General features: G+C 36.9%; 1 protein-coding gene across 1 annotated transcript in view; it reads left to right on the forward strand.

Moving 5' to 3' along the window:
- The first annotated feature begins 724 nt into the window (after positions 1 to 724).
- The window catches only part of sulf2a (sulfatase 2a), a 28009-nt gene continuing 16658 nt past the window's right edge, over positions 725 to 12075 (forward strand). Inside the window, exon 1 of the mRNA XM_043252350.1 lies at positions 725 to 1305. The gene's annotated coding sequence lies outside the window, so the exon portion shown is untranslated. The remainder of the gene's footprint in view (positions 1306 to 12075) is intronic.

Here is a 12075-nt window from a genome sequence, read left to right on the forward strand (position 1 = left end):
AGAAAGAATTCTTACTTACTACTTACCAGTCCAAGTCGAAAGAGCCTACATACATTAAAAAGTCTCACACATTAAGGGTCGCCATTGCAGTTTTTTTAAATAGTTTAATTATCCAAAATGTGAAAACTGTAAGATTAGAACAGCACATCTAAACCACACAACAGAAAGCACCGCTAAAGATATTAGAATATAATGATAACAAAAAGTTTGCAATGTCATTTAATTCATAATTAATGATCCCAGACCCATTTCACTAAAGCCTCACCTCATTTGTAAACACTTAACAGAACACTAACCCAAAACACTTTCTAGAAATGTAGTGTCTTAGTCTATTTTATTTGATTTTAACTCAGCATTACTACAAAAACTTGATTCCTGTATGAAAAAGGTCACTTTGGTTGAAAGATTTAATTGAACTTTTAATTTTAATATTTATTCATTTAAATAAATCTAAATATTTCTATAAATTTTTTTTGTTATTTAAATAATTCTGTTGACTTATTTATTTACTCTTCTGAGTTCATATGTATTCTTCTAATTGTGTCCCACATTTTTTTCATGGTTCTTTGAGCACTCAACTTTGCAGTTTGTTCGTGCCCCTGTTAACAGCCCTCTGCTCTCCAACGCTTCTGATAGTTGCCAGCCCAATAAATACTGTCTCTGTACCCGGCGATCCAGTCCTCTGCCCTCCTGCTCTAAGATTGATCCCTTATCCCCACCCCTTCTTTTCTCTCGTCGCTGCCAGACCCGCAGCTTTAGAACCCATGTGAATAGGTGAAACTCTGAGGCTCCAACAGATGGCCAGAGCTGCCCTGATTCAGTCAAACTGCTGCCGGATGAATACCAGCTCAGAGAGCCCAGAAAGAGTGGAAAAAACAGAGTTAGAGGAGAGCAAAAGAGAGATAGAGAGAGTGATAGAGTTCCCCCCATGTGTGTGGGAGAATAAGGGGAAACAGGGACGTGTTAATATGCATGAGGGGAAGAGTAACTGTGAGAGAGAGGAAAAGACAGACAACAAGAGAGGGGAGTGGACGATATTGAATTGTAGATTGAGGGACTTCTTTTCCTCCCGCCCTCTTTTATTTATCTGCTATGGAACCACGCCTCCTTCCTTTCACCTCTCTGTGTGTCTATATCAGGGGACCGGCTATGAGAGAGCCCACTTGTACGGCTGGCAGAGGGGGAGTCGAGTCAGAGGTGGTCTGGCGAAGACCGAACAGGTGACGGATCGTCATATGCCTGACTTTAACGCCTCCTGTAGTCGCTCTGCTCTTCAGGAAGGATTCAGAAGTGGGCATTAGTGAGGTACGTGCCTTTGTCCCTAATTATTGCTTTGTAGCACTTCCTCTGTCAGAATGACACCAGTAATGGATGCACAGGTATGTTCCTCCATTGTTAAAGCAGATTATAATTTTCCACGCTCTCCAGATTTTAATATGCGAAAAATCAGCAATTCTGAATTTACTTTGCGTTAATTTTTCTAGAATGCTTATAAGATGTCTAAATGGATGGTCTTTTAAAGCCCAAATTGGCATTGGGAGATTCTGATAGTGGTCTGTTGTGATTCTTGGATTTCTTTCCATTTATTAAACCTTTTCTAGGTTTGTTTCTTCTCAGACTCTTTGTGTTGCTTGCTTATATTTCTTGGTATTTCATATCTCGGATGTTTGTCCCTCATATTCGCAGTCTCTTACTCTGCTTGAGTGGGGTTTGTGCGTGATTTTGGCCCTTTTAAGGACTTTAACAAGAATCTGTCGTCACCCTTTTAAAATGCTACATGACTCACGTTGCATTTTTGATGGTGAAGAACTGCTCTCTGGGTCAAGTAGGTCTCTGGAAGCAAGTGATGTTTGGAGAGATTCGCTGGCTAAAATATGCATCAGTGAGTGTGCGCTTGTGTTTGCTGTTTGAGGCTATGAGGTAATGACAAAGGTGATGGGGGCTGAGAGATCTGTGCCTTAGTCATTCATTATTTAATGTTCACTCTGTCTCCGCTCAGCCCCATAACAACTGGCCTCCTTTTCCTCTTCTGCTGACTGAACCAGAACTATGGACCAGGTCCTATGGTTTTTGCATCAGACCTGTACAAATGAGTTCACATGGTCAATTGCACTTATTTGCTTCTTTGATTAATGACCTAGAAATAGTGCTGACTTTTAAAATATTTACTATTCTGTTTGCATCTTAAATTTCCGATTTAGTGGTCTCAGGCTTTTGGACCCCTACATGATGCATCCAATGCATATTCTTTCTTTTTTCAAAGATTTCTTAAAAGTAGATCAGCAGTAACTTTAGAGCCGAGTGAAACTGCTCATTTGGGACCTCTGTCTGACAGCACAAAAAAAAGGAATTTGATCTCAATTTTTTAATTCCTGTGTGGGAGCTATTTAGGGTTCATTTGCATGTGTCCATCCCGGCCTCAATAGGCTTCTTGTATTTTATGAAAGTTTGAAACCACCTGCATTCCTTTGTGTACATGTTACGGTGTAAGTTTCTATATTGTTGGTTTTAACATGAAAGAAGTCACAATAATAACCAAAATGCTGAATGAATATAAATCAAATTAAAACGCAAACCTAACCATAAAGCCCTACTCCTAACCGAACCTTATATCTAATCGTTGTTGTTAATTCTGTAATTCTGATTATTTTTCATAAACTTGTAGTGCCCAACGCATTGCTGTTGGAAGGTTATTTGTTGTGGTTCTTTCCATGCATTAAACATTTTTAGGTTTATTTCTCCTAATCTTCTCAAAATGTAATGTTGATGTTGGGTTAAGTCATAATTATACACCCCAACTTACAGTACAATATTTCACCATTTTTGTCAATTTCAAACTAAAACCTAATCATAATTTCTCACTCCTAGCCAAATCTTTAATTTAACCATGATTGTGATTGGAAAACCCTATTAAAGTTTTTGTATGATCAGGTCACACAGTATCCTATGATTTAGTTATCAGCTGTAATGAGTGTGTTAGCAGTGTAATTGAGACTAGAAACAAGCAGGTTTGACGCAAATCAGTAAGGAATCATTGACTTTTCTCAAGGTTAAACTATCAAATCGTTAAGAAGTTGAGTTGTACTGGCACTTTGTAATGTCTAGTTTAAGTGCAGGTTTGATATTTAGCCATGAATATGTTTTTATATTTTGAGTCGAACGTTATTGTCAAATGAGCTCTGTATAGATTGATAAATGCAAGACTTAAATAAAATGATGATCCACACTGAACCAGGTTGTGCACATACTATTTATTTTCCTCTATATTATCACAAAAATGAGCAAGATTAGACTGCTTGTCTAAAATGTCTCCTTTTTGTCTTTCTCATTTCTCTCAGCATCTCTTACGAAAATCCATGCACCGCGTCCCAGAACATCCATGTGATTTTTATTTGTTTATTTATTTTTTTAATCAAAGAGTCTGGACACTAGACAAATCAAACCAGCCTAGAGTGCGTCTATGTGAGACACAAGGTCTCATTTTCATGAGCTGCTGAGAGCAAAACAAGGCCTGATATGAATCTAAAGTATAATTTGAGCCTGGTGCTCACCGTCTTACATGTTAATGCTGACTGGAAGTCTTTGATGAGTGATTTGGAGTACAGCACCTCTGGCGGTGCCCTCTGAGGCAGTGAATGCATTACAGAACTGTGCCAAGATACGGCAGGTGTCCAGCCGAGATCAGTAATTACATTCAGCCAAGGATATGGAGAACATCAATCTTAGATCAGAATCAGAATTTGTAATCAAAAGCGTTTTTCTTATTATTTCAGTCAAGATCAAATGCGTATTTACTTTACTTATCAGATAACTGGTGAATGTTTTCAATTGCTTTTTGAACGATAACATGCCATTTCTATATTATTACCTATTTACGCATTGCTCATCACACAGACTCCTCCCACTGTAGACCACACCTCTCTTCCAGAAGCCATGAACATTCAGTACTAAAATCCATCTCTCGTCTCATGTAACATAAACATCTGTCGCAACAGCAGCAAGTTGGGGCTTAGATGAAATGGTTATGTTGGATATGGATGTGGGAGTTTAGGTTCCAGGCACCCATGTAGTGTTACCTTGAAAGAGAGCGTTTACTCTTAAAATGAGAAGTCACTCCAAATCTGTATTTCTATATTTTGCAGATGACAAAAGATGTAGTGAAGAATGTTCCAGTTGTTTTGTCCTTTGAATATGGACATTCAATATGTACAAACAAACTACCCTTTTAAATAGATAGGTCACACAAAAGTAAAAATTCTGTTAATAATTACACAACCTCATGTTGTTTCGAACCCATTTGTTCAAGACCTTTGTTCCTCTTCAGAACACAAATTAATATATTTTTAATGAAATGCGAGAGGTTTCTGACAGCAATGCAACTGACACAAACAAGGACGAAGAAAGGTAGTAAGGACATTATTAAAATAGCAAGAATAGGGAGGGAGTGGAGGGAAAAAGCAGAGATGTGATGTGAAAATACTTGGGAAAGTTTAATAGAGGTGCTGCAGCATTCAGGATGCACTGCAGAGGTTTGATTACGCACCCTGCGAGACAATCGTGACAGTCATTGGGACTAATGGTGAACTGCACACCAAAGGAAATTACAGTGACCTTAAAGTAATCAGAAGCACTTATGAGCAAACAGAGAGTATTTATATGAGAATATATAGTGTTTTTTGAGCGATGTTATCAATATTCATTAAGTACTGTTTGGTTTTATACTCGACATATAAAGATATGTCTTTTTGCTCCTTTTTAAAATAGCATTTCTTTTCCTCGTTCTTGCCGTTCACCTCAATCACGTACCCTCAGGGTTCTCCCGACTGAGTTTTATAGGGTCTCACTCAGACTTCAGCTCACATCTACCCATTACTCTCTCTGGCTTTCTCTTGCACGCTGTATCTATCTCTCACTCCCTCAGGAGCTCAGCAGGCTTTGTGGCTGCTTATTAACTTTTATGGAATTATAGATTTCTGAAATTGGATTTTCCCAACTCACTAAAGAAAGCAGATTAGCTGGCTACTCTTACATGCACCAGAGTTTTTCTGGCCTGAAACTTAACGTGAATGTTTGAACGTGGACAATTAGTTTAGATGGTAGGTTTATCTGTCCCTTTCCAGTCGTTCTTTCTCTTCTCTAGTAGAATCAAATCACAATAGCCTGCGGTAGCTGTAAGTTTAGACGAGCGTTTTGTCTTTATTTTTGAATGGGATTAAACTCAGTGTTCACAAAACAAAAATGTATATGGACTGAAGGGGCACACAGTTATTGTGCACTGAAGAAAAATATAGTTAATTTATATAGCAATAAATCTTACAATAATTGAATACAAAATGTAATTGTATTACATTTCATTCTAATACAAAAATTAATTACAATTAAAACAATACCACCCCAAGTACATGATTATATTATTTCTGTTTTATAACATATGACAATGCTGATGTAGGCTGCAAATTAAATTCAGACAATAAATACTATTAAATATATTAAAAATAGAAAGATACAAAATAGCTGTACAGAAACCCCCCAAAAATCAGGGGGGGCAGTGCACGTCTAGGGAGCTGCTTTGTGGGCATTCATCAAGATTTTAATTGGGTAAATGAAAGGCTTCTGTAATAGATTGAGAGAGATCTGGACCAGACGGAATCAAGCAAACATGGCCTGAGGGCCAGTCTACATCAGAACTGATCTGAAACCACTGATAAATCTCCCATTGCATAGGCTACATATTTCTCATAAATTAGAACTAATGAGTTGGTGTTGTTCACATTTCTGACATGAATACTTGAAAGTTTTTATGTCGGATACTGATATTTTACTGCAAAGCAAATGTGCACAAAATATTATTAAGGCATAGGTTATTATAAGTATTATATTTAAGCATTTAGATAATTTAAAACAAACATTCATTCAAAATTATTATAACTACTTTTATCGTTAAATTTTTCTTTTCAGCTGTTGAATGAATGCATTTATCGTGATGTCATCATAGCAGGTGTGTGAAGGTGGAGTGATGACTCCAGTGTCAGCTGTTAAGTGTGAGTCATGGTAACTGGCATCTGTGAAAAGACAGAGATATATATCTGAGGGAAGCATTACTAGAATGAGCCATATTGGATGACTTATAGATAGCGTTTAATATGAGTGTTTTTATCAAACTAATAGTCTATCTCAGACACAGATGTTAAAACACTCAAGTTTATCAAAGTTCAATCTTCGACCAAATGGTTCCAGAACATAAATTTGAGGCCCAAGTTAAATGATTAATCTAGCTATAAAAAAAAATAGTTTAGCTCAGCAAATACTGTCCTATATGTGTTTGTGTGAGAAAGTGCTTAATATTTAGATGTACATCCTCCTGTATGCTTGTCTCCTCAGTGTTACTTTCAGTATAATTGGTTGTGGGTGGCAGAGCAGTTAAGCCTGATTTGGGACTGGATTGTTGCCTAGTTTCTGCACAGCCCCAGAGCAGAAATAGAACTGGGCCTATTAGTTTTTATCTTGCCATGTATCCTGCAGTGAGTCAAACAAACAGCCCATTACACAGTTAGCTGTGTGGTGAGTAATGATGTACAGCCCTCATAAGAATCCACGTTTAGGAGCATCTCTGCCCGTCACGTCATTTTGAGTCCTCATTTATATTAAAAAGCTGCCAGAGTCACTAATAGCCACCTAGACAGTGGGAGACAGAGAAGATCAGTAGCTCGGTATCCTGTGATCTCATGTCTTCATGATTGTATGAAGTAATGCAGTTTTCATGAGCTTTCATGAGAGATCTGGCCTTTGGACATAATCAAGACCAAACCAAAGACTAATGCCTTTTCTGTTCTGTGCATAATTACAGCCATGTCGGGGGTGTTGATCTCGATGTGGAGCATTGACAAATCACACCCTAGAGGTTTAGCGCAATGTTAATGAATTGTAAGAATCGACTTAGCTGTCCATCAGCAGATTTGAATTTGAGGCTTAGATTACGTTGTGTACTAAAAGGGCTTTTGCTTGGTAATATTACAGGGATATTCAGTTATTCTGTTTGAGGCATGATCGTATACTTCAAAAGAAAGTGTATATACTTCACCTCTCGTCCCCTTTTTGGGCTTTTTGAATTTGCCTTCAGAGCAGCAAGATAAAACAGCCTCTGCCACCTGGAAGAAAGTGAAAATCTCTTCAAAGACATAGTGGAAATGTTGATTATATATCTATCTATTTATCGATTTTTTTTAGATGTCCAACAAGCTCTAGATGTTTCTTATTCTTGCACATTATTGCATAAAATCCTCCCCCATAAAACATTTTTGTTTACATAATGGGAACATGGCTGACTAAAGTTTTAAAGGTAATTTCTCAAGACTCATGCGTATTATATTAATAATTAATATTAAAAATCTATAAAAATTATACTAATGTATAATATTGTGTGGTATTATAATACATACTAAATACTTGTATGCAAAGAAAAATTATAACAATGTAAACAAAAAAAGGGACGAGCTTGCATCCCATTGATTTTTTCCCCAATTGGGGTCAGTTTAAAAATATATATAAGTTTAAAAAAGGTGATTCATTCTAACTTGCTGTTTTAAGAAAAAAAAAAGATGCTTTCATAATGTTAAAAACATTAAGATTTTTTGATTAATAGGACGTTCAATAGAACAGCATTTATTTTAATTTTAGCTTTTATTTTGTAACCTTGTAAATGTCTTTACTGTCACTTTTGATCAATTTAATGCATCCTCACTGAATAAAAGTATTAATTTCTTTAAAAAATCCTACTGAACCCAAACTTTTGAATGGTAGTGTACATATTAAAAACCCTGATCTACACACACCAAGAAGATCCCCCTGCAATCTAATTAGGAGTCAGATATTAAAACATTGAGCTGTGTGCTTGGATAATTGATTCTTTCCACTCAGTGCACACGAAACAAGCAGACAGCAGGAGATACCCAGCTTTGTCAACATTGGGCGATGTGCCTGCTTTTTAAAAAAGGCGCCCCAATGAAGCTACGTAGATTGTGCCAACAGACATCCCGCACACAAAGGTACGCCACATGCGTCCCAGTGTGTCAGAGAATGAATGAATAACCTCCTGTTTGTATGAGTGGGTTAGCCTGGCAGGTCAGTGGGAAATCATATGCGCTTATTCTTCCCGCACTTTTTGGCTGTCATGAGAGGAACAGTCTAACTGTCTCTCTCTCCTCCGGCAAAAACGCTCAAACCCTGATAATTACCCTCTTCCTTTGAGAGTTATCAAAATGGACAACTCTCCCGCTGCTTTGCTAATTACTTTAATAGGTTTAGATAGAGATTAGCAACAGACCAGAAGCTTAGGGGTATGTGATGTTGATAGTAACTGAATAATTCCTCTTACCTTTCTTTGATTTTAAAATTCATTCTTGTTTATTATATTTGTGCATTAAGCTGCTGTATTTATGGCATCATTCATGTTGGGAATGGGACCACAGAACATGAGCGCATGAGCATTCAGGGTCATTAACTGACCCCTATTGCTATCCACTGACCCTAATGTTGAAGCCATGACTGTAGAGTCATTCACTATCACAATTTACGGTCTGTTTTATAGAGGTTGGGTCAGACTCTGTCTCTCATCAAGCACCTTTAGCTTTGTGTAGCCCTTTAAGCCCTGAAGCGGATTCCACCCAAACCTCTGAATAAGTAGTGGTAACCACCTGCGCTGGTCTATTTATGATTGTAACGACCATTGTGATCAGCAGGGAAGTAAATGGAGGGGAAAAGCGGTGAAAATTGTGGGAATGGTAATAGTCTTTTTTATGGATTACAGATTACGATCATCAAGGGGGCAGATGAGAGGGTCCAGTCTCGCCACAGGGTAAAAGACGCATACACTGGCCCCAATGACAGCGTCATTAACGAAATGGGCTTTAGTGACGCCACATTAATGGCCAGTTATCAAATGGAGGGAAAAAGTGGCTATTGTAACCAGATACCACCATGTAATGATTAGGTACTGTATTAGCTAAATGTATATACAGTATGTGGGAACTGTGTAATATTATCTTGGGAAACCAATGTTACTTACCTATGGAGACGAAACAAAGCACTGAGCACTGAGCTCTCTTTTCTCAACATCATGAGTAGATGCACTGCAGATTGGTTAAATTTGTTTTGATACTCAGCTTTTAACTCGGACTCAGACTTTTAAGCATTTTTTTTTTTATTGCAAAGCAATTTACAATGCATTTAAATTTCAGTCAAAAATGTAAAATCTGTCATTAGTTGCTCAAACTTTAATTAATTAATCTTAATTAACTTTAACATTAATCTTCACAACACAAATTAAGATATTTTTGATGCAATACGAGAGCTTTCTCACCCTGCAACCAAAACAACCTCAACCGAACCACTGATGGCAGATGGAGCATTCAGACGAAATCTTTTACACTTCTCTAGACTTTGACAGTGATAATTGTTTGGCAGTCAGTGGGACAGTCACAAGCCACCCAGTTTTCCTCAAAAATATCTTAAATTGTGTTTCGACCTGCTTTTACAGGTTTGGAACAACATGGGGGTAAGGGATTAATGACAGATTTTTGGGTGAACTATCCCTTTAAGGTATACATTTTACCCTTTAACTGAAAATAGCCATTGAACTTGAGGTTGCTAATGCCATGCTCTGTTAATCTATTATTTGAGCAACTACTATGTTTGGAGTACTATTTATTAAGTTTAGCCTGCGTGTCTTGTCATTGATTCTTGTGAATTAGTATTAGAGGGGGGTTTAAGATCAAAACCATAGTTACATCAAGATAATTTAAACAGCTGTGACAGCAGGTGACGTAAGACTTACAATACCTGTATGATGTTCAGAAGTTAATTTTTAGCTCTAATGTGTGGCTTACCAGTGAGATCTGTTGGAATTATTGTTTAGTCCAGGTCTTATTGGTAGCTGAAATCATTATCAAATAAACCACATTTTTAAGAAACCTACACAAAGCAGGCAGGGCACTTATAGAATGCTGCTGACAGGAGGGTTTAATTCTGAGTTAATATGAGGTTGCCAGTTATGGGTTGTTGGTGATATGATAAAAGATATTCATACATGATTAAAACACAATGTAACGGAAATGAGACAATGATTTTCACCAGCTGTTTTATCAATTTGGCACTCGTGTCTGACAGTGGGTAATTTATTTCTGTTAAATGTGTGTTTATGGCTATGTGAGTGTGAGAAACTGCTTTCAATATGGATTACACATTAGGTCCAAATTCAGCAGGACAAGAACAAATGATAATGATAAGAACTGCCCAGGAATGCATCTTTAGTAATTTGTTAATATAAGACTTCAATGGCATATTAATTAAACTATTTCCGATATGAAAAGAGACATGCTGAAAAAAGAAGGAGATGTATAATGCTTTAGCTGTGCGAGTCACTGATATGGGCAGCATGCCAACGGAGACACAAAACAGAGCTTGATTAACAATAAGGGCCTTTGTTAACACACCATTTGAATTTTTTGAATTTCAGACACAGCGCAAGTACAATTTAATTTCTTTTAATGTCAGTTAGTTAAAATTGTTAAAATGCATTCTACTTTGTGTAGATTCTATGAAGGTTGTATGCAAATTCACGTATTAGCATTGTTTTAATGTGGTGTTTATTTACTTATTGGGAAAATTAATGACGTACAAAATTTTAAAGTACATATTTCATAACTGTTTCATGCTTTATTAACTGTTTCTTTTCCCATATAGACAATCAAAGCAGTTTATGTCTGAATAGCTGAGATTTCTTATGAAGACTCGGGTCAGTGTGTTGGGCATCGGACCTTGTCTAATTCCTCTTTTCTAGTTTCCATCCATCCCTGCTGTTCTTAAAGCCCTTGTGTGTTTTTGGCAATGAGGCCTGTAACATGTATAGATTTTGGAGGGGCTACCACTAAGCCTGCTAATCTAACCACAAAGAGAAGGAGAAGAGGATTAGGATGAGGAAAGTCAGAAAAGGAAAATACTAACCAGCCTCACATCCTCGGGGACAATCTCCAACGAAGATTAGAAAATCCCCACAGTGGCCACACTGACAGTGGGAAGCCCTTTCGAATTACTGCTAATGTTCATGTGCAGGAATCCACAGGGGTCAGAGACGTTGAGTGTGATAATTACACTTTCTGCAGTGAAAAAAAGTGCTCCTTTGTAGGTAGAAGATATTAAAGATGAAAGATTCAACGACTTACTCACACAGATGGTGATCTCACAGATTATTTAGTTTCTGTATGAACCAGCCTTTTGAACCAACCAACTGCAAAAAAAATTCACTTTTTGCCACACTGTAATGTAAAGAGATTAAACTATGCAAATAAAATAAAGTACAATACACTTTCTTGCTTTCTTGCTTTAAAATGCTGGTTCATACAGAAACTAAATAATTGACAATCTGTGTGAGTGAGTCATTGAATCTTTCAGTCGACCAAATAATTCAAAAAATCATTCTGTATTACTTATACAGAAAAGCCACTTCTTTGTTTGCTTGGAGATATGCAAGTAATTTCTACAATTTAACAAAATGACATTTTCATGCAGTTTCTCAGCTATTTTTATTTGAGATTTATTTGATTTAATTAGATTTCCCCTTGTTGGACTCTGTTTTCTAACTATTATAATTTTAGTTAATTAAATATTGATGTTTATTGTCACGCCTGTTATTTCTGAGTGACCGTAATGATTTATGCGTTTCTTTGTATTCACCACTGAGCCAGTTTACTGAAATAAGAAACCAATATTGTCTGTAATCATCATTAAGTCAGGGCCATTACCCTTCCCCTCTCCCCCAAGTCATTTAGAGGAGACAAGAAAAACTGCAAGTAATTAAAAGAGAATGAATGACGTGAACTGGCATTCTGTAGCGTGGCAGAAAGCAGATAGTATGAAAAACTGATAATAATCATTGGAAACAAACAAACAAACAAACAAATCTTTCCCAGAAGATGTTGCATAGATAAAAACTCTCGGATATGCTATCCCTGGTGTATTATGGATATATTCATAGTATTTGTGGTTTTAATGTGATGAATATTTTGTTGAGCAGCATGC

This window comes from Puntigrus tetrazona, chromosome 11 (assembly GCF_018831695.1).
Source record: "Puntigrus tetrazona isolate hp1 chromosome 11, ASM1883169v1, whole genome shotgun sequence".
NCBI lineage: Eukaryota > Metazoa > Chordata > Actinopteri > Cypriniformes > Cyprinidae > Puntigrus > Puntigrus tetrazona.